Genomic DNA, 13,727 nt, shown 5'->3' on the forward strand with positions numbered 1-13,727 from the left:
TGATGATCCCCAAGACTTTTGGGAAAATACTCTGTGGACTGACGAGACAAAAGTTGAACTTTTTGGAAGGTGTGTGTCCCATTACATCTGGCGTAAAAGTAACACAGCATTTCAGAAAAAGAACATCATAGCAACAGTAAAATATGGTGGTGGTAGTGTGATGGTCTGGGGCTGTTTTGCTGCTTCAGGACCTGGAAGACTTGCTGTGATAAATGAAACCATGAATTCAGCTGTCTACCAAAAAATCCTGAAGGACAATGTCCGGCCATCTGTTGCTGACCTCAAGCTGAAGCAAACTTGAGTTCTGTAGCAGGACAATGATCCAAAACACACCAGCAAATCCACCTCTGAATGGCAGAAGAAAAACTAAATGAAGACTTTGGAGTGGCCTAGTCAAAGTCCTGACCTGAATCCTATTGAGATGCTGTCGCATGACCTTAAAAAGGCGGTTCATGCTCGAAAACCCTCCAATGTGGCTGAATTATAACAATTCTTCCAAGATGAGTGGGCCAAAATTCCTCCACAGCGCTGTAACAGACTCATTGCAAGTTATCGCAAACGCTTGATTGCAGTTGTTGCTGCTAAAGGGTGGCCCAACCAGTTATTAGGTTTAGGGGCAAGCACTTTTTCACACAGGGCCATGTGGGTTTGGATTTTGTTTTCCCTTCATAATAAAAAACTTCATTCAAAACTGCATGTTGTGTTTATTTGTGTTATCTTTGATTAATATTTAAATTTGTTTGATGATCTGAAACATTAAAGTGTGACAAACATGCAAAAAAATTAAAATCAGGAAGGGGGCCAACACTTTTTCACACCACTGTATATGGTCATGTTCACTGATTGGCAGACACAGGATAGCCCTTTTCTGATCTGCTTGTTTGACAGCTCTCAGCAGGTGCCCAAGCAATCAACACCAATCGAAAGAGTTCAGAGCTCACAAAGAGACCCTCAATGATCATATTTAGGGGTGTGAGAGTCCATATGTCTGGTATGATTTAGAAAAGAGGACTGTGATAATGTAACAAGAGCTGAATAGAAACCAGCTACCTACTCCACCAGGACGCCTGAGTTCAAATGTTTAACGTCTAGCCATTAGAGAGAAAAAACGAGACTGATATGGTGATATTCTTATTGAGATTCGCCCTCTTTGCTGTAATCTAATGCCCACTTCGGTCTCCATCCACAACCACAGTGTCTTCATGGAGGGTCTATCATGCGTGAACCCATTGCGTCTGATCAAGGCACTGCACTGTAATAAAAATTTGTCTCATGTTCTTTTTGACAAGCATTCGGCATGTTGTTACATCACATCTGGGAGACCATATGGTCTCACTTACTCACTTGACAGGACCTATCACTGGCTTGACATTTAGAGCCAGACCACCAGGCAATGACTTCTGCTCTCTCTCGTAACCTTGCTTGCACATCACCTGGTCTAGATTAATGGTAAACAGGTCTGTGTGAGCTGGTCCCCACTGGTCTTTTCTCAAAGCAAGTCTTGAGCAGAGGGGGTCCTATTGTTATATGCTTCCTGCACGTCTTCTGTGGAGGGAAGAGGTAAGGGAGGTGAATGTGTGGTTTGGCAGCCACTTGCAGCCTCAAAGAACATATCAATGGATATAATCTGGGCGTGTTTCATCAGCACATTGAAATTTTGGCAGAAAGCTGTTACGTGTAATTTCCTTGCTACAGGAAATGCATTGGCTAAACTGTTACTCCAGCACATACAATATTAGGGTCAGTGACATGACATTTGCTTTCTTTTCTGATAATTTATTCAAAAAATGCATTAAAAATGTCATTTACAAACACAATGACTTGAACATGTTTTTCATTTCTAAAAGTCCTTTTGATATGCAATCAGAAATGCAAGGGTGATACACCAGCTAACAAGGAAGGTTCTTAGAACTTTGGCTAATGTTCTGCTAAGGTTCCCTCAAAGTTCTAAAGAAACATTCTTCCAGTAATGTTAGTAGAACATTTGTTCAGAGTTATCTGGTCTTTAATAATGTAGCACAAAAATGTTATTTATACATCGTTCATGGAATGTTTTATTTCTGAAACGTTTTACACTCTTAAAAATAAACATGCTTCAAAAGGTTCTTCAAGCAATGCCATAGAAGAACCAGTCAAAGGTTCTTTAAAGAACCTTCTCTTCCTTACGTTTTTATAATCTGAAGAACCTTCTTTCAGCACAAAGAACCTTTTGTGAAACAAAAAGGTTCTTCAGATGTTAAAGGTTCTTTATGGAACCATTTACACAAAAAGGTTCTTCTGTGGCATCAAGGGCGTAGGTTTGCTTTTGACATTGGTCGGGAGAGTAGAGCACATTATATTTGTCCCATTATTGTTAATGTACCTAACATAATGACTAATTCATCCTAAATGCTTTATATAGAGAGTTAATAGCCATTGATCAAACTTTTTTTCCGTTTGCTCTGTTTTGTCAGACACCGTAAACTAAATGATGCAACTTTGTTAACTCCTGAAGTGAACTTTTATTTGAACTGTTTTGGACTGCTCGGAACTTTGTGCAATACAGTTGTTCTGATCGCGGCTGCACTTCTCTGGTGTGCGACCTATTCTTACTCTGTCCATGTATTAAATGCATCCTTGAAAGCACGCAGTTTTCTAACGTATTTACCTTAGGTAATATGACATATTTCAGATGTGTATATACAGTTGTGGTCAGAATTATTGGAACCCTTGGTAAATATGATCAAAGAAGACTGTGAAAATTAACCTGCTTTGTTAATCCTTTTGATCTTTTATTTAAAAAATTCACAAAAAGCTAACCTTTCATTGGATAGTAAGAATTTAAAATGGGGGGAAATATCATTATGAAATAAATGTTTTTCTCAAACACACGTTGGACACAATTATTGGCACCTTTTTATTCAATACTTTTTGAAACCTCCATTTGTCAGTTTAACAGCTCTAAATCTTCTCCTATAATGCCTGATGAGGTTAGAGAACACCTGACAAGAGATCAGAGACCATTCCTTCATCCAGAATCACTCCAGACCCTTTAGATTCACAGCTCCATGACGGTGCTTCTTCTCTTCAGTTCACCTCATTCATTTTCTACAGGGTTCAGGTCAGAGGACTGGAATGGCCAGCAGAAGCTTGGTTTTGTGCTCAGTGACCCATTTTTGTGTTGTTTTTGAGGTTTGTATTTGGATTATTGTACGGTTGGAAGATCCAAACATGGCCCATTATAAGTTTTCTAATAGAATCAGTCACTTATTGATTTTTTATCTGTTGGTATTTGATAGAATCCATGATGCCATGTGTCTGAACAAGATGTCCAGGACCTCCAGCAGAAATATAGGCCCACAACATCACAAATACAGCAGTATATTTCATTCTACACATGGGATACTTTTTATCCCTGTGTTCACCAAACCCATCTTGAGTGTTTGCTGCTAAAAAGCTCATTTTTTAGTTTCATCTGACCATAGAAGCCAGTCCTATTTGAAGTTCCAGTCATGTCTGATAACTGAATATGCTGGAGTTTGTTTTTGGATGAGCTAGGAGAATTTTTCTTGAAATCCTCCCAAACAACATGTGGTGATGTAGGGGCTGTTTGACAATTTTTTTTTAAGGTTTTCTGACCCTGAGACTCAACTATTTTCTGCAATTCTCCAGCTGTGATCCTTGAAGAGTCTTTAGCCACTCAAACTCTCCTTCTCACCGTGCATTAGGACGATATACACACATATCCTCTTCCAGGCAGTTTCATTACATTTTCTGTTGATTGGAAATTTTTAATTATTGCCCTGATGGTGGAAATGGGGATTTTCACTGCTCTAGCTCTTTTCTTAAAGCCACTTCACTAATTTGTGAAGCTCAATTATCTTTTGCTGCACATCAGAAATATATTCTTTGGTTTTTCTCATTGTGATGGACTCTGCAGTGTGCATGTATGTTTAGTAACATCATGATGACTGATTGGATGCAGTACATGTACTTTGTTTTTTTTTTGTTAACCAATTGGCCTATACAGTTTAGATGTTTTAAACTGCCAAACTGACCCCAAACCAGCCCAAATTGCAAGTATGCACTGCATTTTCAGTGTTGCTGTAGCCGGAACAGGCATAAACGTCTTCTTCTACACATGGTTTTCTCTGAGCAACATTTAGAAAAGAATCTTGATGAGCAAGTTAAAATCAAGCTCTGTCTGCAATCACATCCTATACATTATGCATTATTTGACGAGACTTTTATATTGGTGTCCAAAACCATAGTGGACATTATTGTGTACTTTATTGTGTATTGTGTTATTGTGTATAATGCACTGGGAGAGTTGTGGCTAATGAACTCCAGGGTTGCCAGATTTGCGTTACAAAACCAGCCCAATTGGTAACTAGCTTGGTCACAGCAAAAACATGGCCAAAACTAGCCCAATGGCATTCCAGGGGAAATGTTTATCAAAATTGCATCGAAATCACTCCAAATTCATGTTCATGGAGGTCAAAAACAACTTCTAAGGAGTTCCACCTTGGTCAAAATCAAGTCCTGGGGGGACAGGGGTTTCACTTTAACCTGCTGACTAAAAAACAACCCGCGGCAGCAGTATAAAAGGAGTCCAATTCCACGGCAATACTGATGAATTCCCTTATCTTGAAGATTGTGTCCACAGTAATTCCCATACACTTAAACAAAAAGCTCCGTGACCAACAAAAGTGTATGATTCTTACACGTTTTATTCATCATGATAACTCTTCAACTGTTCATTATGAAGGTTGAATCCTAAATACACTCGCCAGAAGTGAAAAACTAAATGTATGCTATACAGTAAATGAACACCATCATTAAGCTTTCGACAACTCTTTCAGTCTCTGTTTAAATAAACTTTCTCTGAAAGTTTGAGTTAGAATAGTTTGCAAGAGAGTGATTATAAACACAATGAGGCTGTGAAAGCGACTATTGTGTAGATTAGATTTTCTGCTCTTTCTGATGAATCCGACAGCCTATTGAATCAGTCCCATTTAGCCACTTGTTAGCAACCTTTTTCAAAACAAGTAAAAGCTGAAATCCACAAGTGTATAATTGTGTATGTGATGAATAAAAATCTTGAATCTAAAATGTACAAAATGAATGTTTCACTTAGCTTTTATGATGACTACTTTTAATTGCTCACAATGCATTACTCACTGTCTGATTCTCTTTCCTCGCAGACAATGACTACCGACTCAAGCTCTTCAGATTGCATCTGTGTTATGGTTGTTCTATCAAGCCTTGATGATTGTTCTCTCATGTGTTCTAAAAGTAAGGCAACAGGACAGAGCTTCCTCTAATTGTCCCATTTTGAACAGATGACATCTGTAATGCTTTTGGAAAAAACTGCACGCCTGTGTCGCTTGGTCTCATTTTATACATATAATGAGCTTCTGAGAGCACATGGCATTGGCTGTTTAGCCTTGGTTTTGTTTATGAACGATGAGGAATGTGTCCTTGGCATTCTATAATAAGGTGATAGTTAACACTGTTCATTTACAGTGTTTTTTTCCCCTGAATGTTTTAGCATGTTGGTTGCACCACATGATTTAGATTTTGCCAAAAAAAAAAGTTTTCAATGTTAAATTAAGCAGTAAAGCAATTATGCCAAACTACTCATTATTGTTTTCTTTTCAAGAATTAAATTCTTTCAACATGCTTTTTTTTTCTTAATTACCAAGACAGTTGTCGGCTGCAAAGCCACCGTAATGCTAAAGGTTTTAAGCACTTGGGTAAAAATGCTGAAAAATGAGGATGCTGTCAAAAATAATAGATTTTCTTTATCAGTTAACTTCTATTAACTAAATTAAATCAACGTTTGGTGTGACCATCCTTTGGGTTTAAAGCAGCTTTTGCCCTCGGTGCACTTGCTCATAGTTTTTCAGGTAGCTTCTCAGTAGGTTTCTTGAAGCATCTTGGAGACGTTGCCAGAGTTCTTCTGGATTTATTCTGTCTCAGTTTGTTCTGTTTCTTCATGTCATTCCAGACAGACTGGATGATGATCAGATCAGATCTCTGTGTGGAGCACTGGCTGTTGTCTCCTTGTGCAAACACAAATCTCACTAGACTATCACAATTAATGGCAAAATGAATGTTTGGAAATGTAAATTGATATTTCCTACTGACACACTACAGCAAAAGATAGAAATAACTGACTTAAAATTTTAACTGCTGAAAATACTAGTGTTCTAATCATTTTGGCCACCACTGTATGTTAACAGTGTTGGGGAAAGCTACTTTTAAAGGTCCCATGACATGCTGTTTTTTGGATGCTTTTATATAGGCCTAAGTGTTCCCTAATACTGTATCTGAAGTCTCGTTCCCCAAATTCAGCCTTGGAAATTTCAGCCACTACGAGCCAGTCCCACAATGCATTAGGCCTATAATATTGTATTACTCCCTAAAAAAGGAACTAATTGCGTTACTTTTACTTTTACTTTTGCATTACTTTTTCTAATCTGGGCTGGGCTTGCATATTTGATTTTAATAATAAAAAAGTTATATTTTTGGCAAATGTTAGGCTGATGATACATGGGGCAACTTTTTGTGCAATTATGACAGGCAACGTTTTTTTAAACAATATTGCTTGGGCACTTTCCCATTGAGAGAGGGTAACAAATTTCTATCTGGATACTTTAGATCGGTCGTGGGCCCTGTGTCTCACCTGGTTGCTCATTGATGGCAACATTGCTCAAAAAGTTGCCCTGTGTATCATCAGCCTAAAAGTGATTTCACACCAAAAGTAAAATGAATAAGCCTCAGACTGAAGGAAATGTAAAGTCATATCTAGAGGCAGCAACTCAAACAAACCTTTCAGCTGTCCTGCCATTCTGAACTGCATGAAGAAAATTCAACACCCTTCACCCTTTAAAAAAAAAAATGTTTTGCTTATTATGGTTGAACTGGATTTTTTAAGGTCATTAGCAAAGACATTGGTTAATAAAATAGGATTAAATACATAAAGGATATTTGTGTTACTTGACATTTAATTATTGTAGATTTACGTCATATTCTGAGTTAGCACTTCTCTGTTTTTTTTATTTTTGAGGAATACTGAATCTGTTTTTCTGCACTCCCACATGGGGACAGGAGAGCTGTCAGTCAATAAATAGGAAAACAAAGTAAGCCTACTTATTTGAAAAAGTAACTCAGATATTTTCTTTTTAATTAAAAAGTAATGCCTTACTTTACTAGTTACATGAAAAAAAGTAATCTGATTACTTATAACTCGCTTTACCCCAAAACTGTATTAGCTGGGGAAGAGGTAAGCCTATTTATGTCACTGTAAGACGGACTTGCATTCTTAATGTAGGTTATTTTTGAATAAATGAATATATTCGGACCATGTTACTAAACATGTTATAGGCCTAGGGTCTTTGAACTGACGGTATTGTCTTTCAGCGTCTTCATACATCTTTAAATGAGATTACATGGAGTTCACTTCATGTACTAGCAAAAGGAAAAAGCTTTTAAAAGAGCTGCCCATCATCTGCATTTGCTGTCCCCTCGACTCATAAATAATCCACAATAGTTTTTGTTTTGTGGAGCGACGTAACATATGCCATTAGAGGCCTCTGCGTGCTTACCCAAGCTCCTGAGGTGTCTGAGCCGTGTGTTTGGGGTAAGAGTATCTCTCAGCATGCGGCTGCTGTCTTAAAGAGGGGTGCTGGCTGCAGGATCACAAGGGGGGCTCATAGCTAATGAATGGGCCAGGAAATGGCTCCAGTATGGGCTGGAGTGAGTGGAGGTCTTCACGGCCGACCTCTCTGGAGTGATTTAACACGCCTGTCAGTGCAGCTCATGCTGGATCATGGGTCGACTACATGGAAATGCTGAGAAAGCCAATGTTTATTTCTCTTTTTAAGGCCTGTTAATTGCGTTTTCTAACTTCCGTTATTGAAACTTTCTGTGTTTTCTTTGATGTGAGCAGCAGGGGCTAGAAACTAAGTAAAGAACACCGTAAACTTTTCATTGAGTGTTATTACAGTAATTATCATCGATTTACTTGACTGGCTTGCGTTTCACATAGGCTCATTATCAGTTATGAAAGACTCATTACTGCGTAAATTAGCACAATGATGTTTTAGATGAGACCAAATTAATTAACGTATTTTCTGTAAAAATAAATAAATAAATTGGATATTGACGTTTTGGAATAAAATGCCCACTGTCTTGCTAAGACTAGCATTTTATGTATTCTGAATGCACACAAGTAAATCATATTTGCATCATCTGATAAATATATATATATATATATATATATATATATATATATCACAATTATATATAAAAATAAACATGGATTAAAAACATTTGAAAATTAGGAAAACTAATATAATAATATAATAATAATAATAATATGACTGATATTGGTTTTAATAGACTTGAACTTGGTGTTAGTTAGTGTAGGAGAGCATTGTCATCTTCACAGAATTAAATCAGATACTTCGTCCTCTTGGATAACACACAAATATGTTACCAAAATGGTCAGGGAGGCAAGGCATTTGGATGTGACTGTTTATTCAAGACCGTGTTTACACAGGACATATTTCAATACCTTTTGGGGATAGTTCCTCATGGGGATGTGGAGATGCAACCTCAGGATCATCCAACCCTCCTCTCTGCTCTCCTTTCCTCTCTGTTTCTGTCCGTTTCACACACAGATCAGATTAGACTGTAAAGTCCCTCATCAGGACAGAACACTGCTGTCCCATTACTGCAGAACAAGCTAAACAATATGGCCCAGAAAGGCCTGTCCTTCCTCTGAACAGTCAGTAATCATCATAACTATTATCATCAGTAATGAGTGCAGCTGGATGTCTGAGGTCTGGAAGTGAATAGTTCAATAGTATAAATATCTGTAGTTCTCACAGACACTGCAGCTCTCAGTTACACTGTCAGCCACAAGGGGCAAAGGCCAAGCTTTCTGCCCACTTTGGGAACGCATGTGTGAGATGTGCATCTTCTTCCTCTGATGCAGAAAAGCTAGTTCATGCATTCATGACCTCCAGACTGGACTATTGTAATGCACTGCTAGGTGGTTGTCCTGCATCTTCAATAAACAAGTTACAGATAGTCCAAAATGCAGCGGCTAGAGTTCTTACCAGGTCAAGAAAATATGATCATATTACTCCAATTTTACAGTCTCTGCACTGGCTACCTATTCAGTTCCGTATCATTTACAAAATATTATTACTTGCCTAGAAGGCCCTAAATGGTTTATCTCCTGCGTACCTAACTTGTCTTCTACCATGCTATAATCCAACCCGCTCCCTAAGGTCGCAAAACTCTGGACTTTTGGTAGTACCTAGGATAGCAAAGTCCACTAAAGGAGGTAGAGCTTTTTCACATTTGGCTCCCAAACTCTGGAATAGCCTTCCTGATAATGTTCGGGGTTCAGACACACTCTCTCTGTTTAAATCTAGATTAAAGACACATCTCTTTAGCCAAGCATTCACATAATGCATCTTATAATCTTGTACTGCAGTTATATCTGATCAAATGTACATTATTATTATTCTTTAGCTTGGGTTGAACAAATAATTTTTGCTTAGATGGTGTTTCTCTGTTTCTGATTAACATCCCGTGGTAACTAGGAATGACAGAAGCTTCAGTCTGGAATCCAACCCTTAAATGATCTGAGATGACCGAACACCTGAGAAAAGATAATGCCAACCAAATTTTGCCATAAGTTAAATATATTAAGGTTCTGCAATATATAAATATATTGTGGAAACTTAATTTCCTGTAGAGCTGCTTTGCAACGATTTGTATCGTAAAAAGCGCTATACAAATAAACTTGAACTTGAACTTCCTATCTCTCTTTTTTCATAGGTGTGTTCCAGCTGTAAAATAGCAAGTGTTTAGTCTGCCATCTGGTGGCCGCCGGTGTTTTCACACAGAAGGCCGTTGCGTGTGTACTCCGTTCGTGCAGATCCAGCCACAAGCCAAACAGCTTAAACTAATGTTAACAGTGTGCATGTGTATTTGCTTTCTTTATTTTACAACAGAAGTGTAAAGGCTGTGCTGTGCTGTGCTGACCCTCGTGTTCTTTCTGGGGTCTCAGATCGTTTTACTACCTCAAAAAACATAGACAACGTCGAAGTCATAGGAGCATATTTAAAAATAGTCATTTTGGGAAATTGTCATTTTGAAATGACTATTAATAATCTATTAGTTTGGTACTGCAATATTTACAATCTATTTTATGTCATTGTAATCTGACATAACACTGGGGAATTCTTCAAAATATCTTCTCTTTATAATCTTTTATGATTCACAGAAAAAAAGTAAGTCATTTGGAGCACCATGAGTGTGCATAAATTATGACTGGAGGTCATAATTTTCAGAGGACTCACATAGAGGTCTCACATTTCTATGTAACTTGACGTGACAAAATACATCAGGGCAAAAATGAAAGCTCTGAGAACCAAAAAAAAAACAGATTAGATCCATTAATTAATCTCTTTTTGTGAGGATGAATTGGCCTGTTTCATTATTTGATCTAGAGCACAAAGGTGTCTGTATGGTCTTGAGAGCCCAGAGCAACAGCATAAAGCACAATTTCTTTTCAATTCAGCAACATTGAGTCTAACAGTTGAGAAATGGGGGAAATTAGAGAATTCACTCAACTGATTATACTACCCATGTATCATATAAAAAGTAAAGTAAAGTAAAGTCGTGACGTATTGTCAAGTATGGTGACCCATACTCGAAATTGGTGCTCTGCGTTTAACCCATCCAAGTGCACACACACAGCAGTGAGTAGTGAACAAATGCGCACACACACACACACACATATACACACACACACACACCGTGAACACACACCCGGAGCAGTGGGCAGCCAGTGCTGCGGCGCCCGGGGAGCAGTTGGGGGTTCGGTGCCTTGCTCAAGGGCACCTCAGTCGTGGTATTGAGGGTGGAGAGAGCGCTGGACATTCACTCCCCCCACCTACAATCCCTGCCGGCCCAAGACTCGAACCCGCAACCTTTCGATTACGAGTCCAATTCTCTAACCATTAGGCCACGACTTCCCCAAAGGTATGTGTCAGAAGTGGGATACAAAACACACTGTATGAGTTTGCCAACAGTGGATGCAAAAAAAGTAAAAATAAAAATCCAAAAGAGAAATCACTTGCCTCAAAGAAAAAAATGCATTTGTCTGATCTCTAATTAAATTTCTATGTAATCATTTGACAGTGGGGAATGCATATTAATGTACTTGCTTCATGATTTTCAGCATCTGTAATTGAAGTGCGATGTTAGTATCGCCCCATTTAAATTGCTTTTCATGCAATATTCATCTCACACCGCTTTTTTCTTTCAGAGGTAAAACTGCTCAAATGTGCTTTTAAAAAAATCTTATTTTTAAAAGAAACATAACTGTATTTTTTTCATAAACTATAAAGACAACACAGTCAAGTCAAAACAAGACACCAAACACAACTAAACACTAAACACCACAAAGCAAAACAACAAACTATGGCTGTCAGTCAATTAAAATCTAAAATGATGTGTCAATTATTTAATTTAATTATTAATTACATTTGGCTGTGAAAATACCCCCCAAAGATTATTTAAAGCTATTTTTGTGTTAAATGAGAAAGTAATAATTTTAGCTTTAGGAATAAATATTTTATTTGATTTTGTGGCTACAACGGCCTAACATAAACTAGGCTATGGAACATAAAAGAATATAATTTGAGAAACATCTGTTTTTTTTTTTTTTGTTTTTTTTTTTTGTTCATGTAATGAAAGTCATTTACAGCTTTGTTACAAACTTCAAAATGCCTTCTTTTATGTTCCACAAAAGAAAGTTAGTCATTCAGGTTTGAAATGATGACATAATTAAACAATTTTTGGGGTGAACTATCCCTTTGAAGTTTTTTTTTTTTGTTGTTGCCATTTTTAATGAAATGAAATAATACTCTAAATAAGAAACTAAAACTGCCAGCTGGAGGAGGTAAATGCCTTTATGAGTCATTCATTAATTCGATTTGTTTAAACGGCTGATTCATTCAGTAATTCAGTAAACGGCTCTCTCTATGAATGGGCTACTGAATCATTGATTCACCCGATTAGTTCAAAATGCAGATTCATTCAGAAAACACAGCTGTGTTGCTCGGAGATGCACAACAATTCTGCTGTGGCGTTGTAGGTAATATTTTTGTTGGCAAAACTGAGCAAAAACAGACAAAATTGTTTTACAATATAACACAATATTAACTTCTTTACTGAACTGTTGTTTAAATACACATCTGCACTCATTATATTCGGGACAAGCAGCACTCATGTGATAGACTATTGCTCTCACTGCTCTTGTGATATTGCTTTTCATATCTGATATAAATATGAGACAAAAACTCATACAGGAGCCTTTTTGCCCCAATATCTTGTATTACTTTTTTTAATGGAAAGAAATTGCAGAATACAGTGTCTATGTTATAATATAATTAATTATACTAATCATAATTATTGGGTAAATGACTGCCAATGTAAAAAAGATACTTTATAATCTAAATCTAATGGGAAAGATAGACAGTAAAATACTGTTAAATGGGAGTGAAGAACACATTATCTTACCATTTACATTCACAGAAAGCTCATTTTGGTTTGGTTTTTCACTGAAATGTTTCTTCATATGTAGGATTTTATGTTCCATCTTAAATTGTTAAATGAATGTTTATTGCCTTATTTTAGTGTCATGTGTGTTACCATACACTCTTAAAAATAAAGGTTCTTTATTGGCATCAATGGTTCCACAAAGAACCTTCACCATCCATGGAACCTTTTCATTCCGCAAAAGGTTCATACAGTGGAAAAAGGTTCTTTAGATTATTAAAATTTAAAAAACTGTTAATTGAAAGGTTCTTTTTAGGAACCAAACCCGGTTCTTCTATGGCATTGCTGTGAAAACCCCCTTTTGGAACCTTTATTTTCAAGAGTGTAATGATGTATTTGTGAATGACACTGTGCAAGTGTTTAACCTCAGGAAAAGCTTTGATTCATCATGTGGCTTTCTCTTTACCACCTGTGGTTTTTGGTGGATGTCAGAGTATTATAAAGGTAAAAAACAGATTTTAGATTTTCAGTAAGTTAGTATCATTATATCAGTTCATTACAGCACCTGGTCTTTACAGAAGGTTTTTCCGTCTCTGATGAAGCAGGTGCAGGACTCATCCAGAGACTCATGTCTAATCTATCAATTGTAGTGACATTTAACGAAGATACTAATTAGCCTACAGTTACTCGAGCATCTCATCTAATGCTATAACTAAGTTAAACTTTTGATCAATGATAACTTACTGTTCTGGAGATCTTTGATATTAAACACTAAAGAGAAAGAAAGACACTATTGATCTGCACATTTACAGGGCCACTAATGTAAGTCTCTCTCTTTATTTATTAAGCGCAGGAGCGCCAATCAGCTGCTCAGTGTTGAACTTGAGTACTGCGAATAATCGACCCCGCGGAAGCCCCGCCCATTAACACTGCGACACGCCCACTGCAGGTAATATGTGGAAAACTGATCATGCTGTATAAATAAACAAATAAATAATATAGAGAATGCTTGCTTATATAATTATATATCAGGGTTTAGGTTATAATTAACCAAAAAAGGTAAACAAATATTAATAAAGATTCATTAATAAAAGAAAACTGATAAGATATAGGCTATAAAATGGTTCACAGTCACATCACAGACACTTTTGAATAGAATC

Source organism: Barbus barbus, assembly GCF_936440315.1.
Source record: "Barbus barbus genome assembly, chromosome: 45".
NCBI lineage: Eukaryota > Metazoa > Chordata > Actinopteri > Cypriniformes > Cyprinidae > Barbus > Barbus barbus.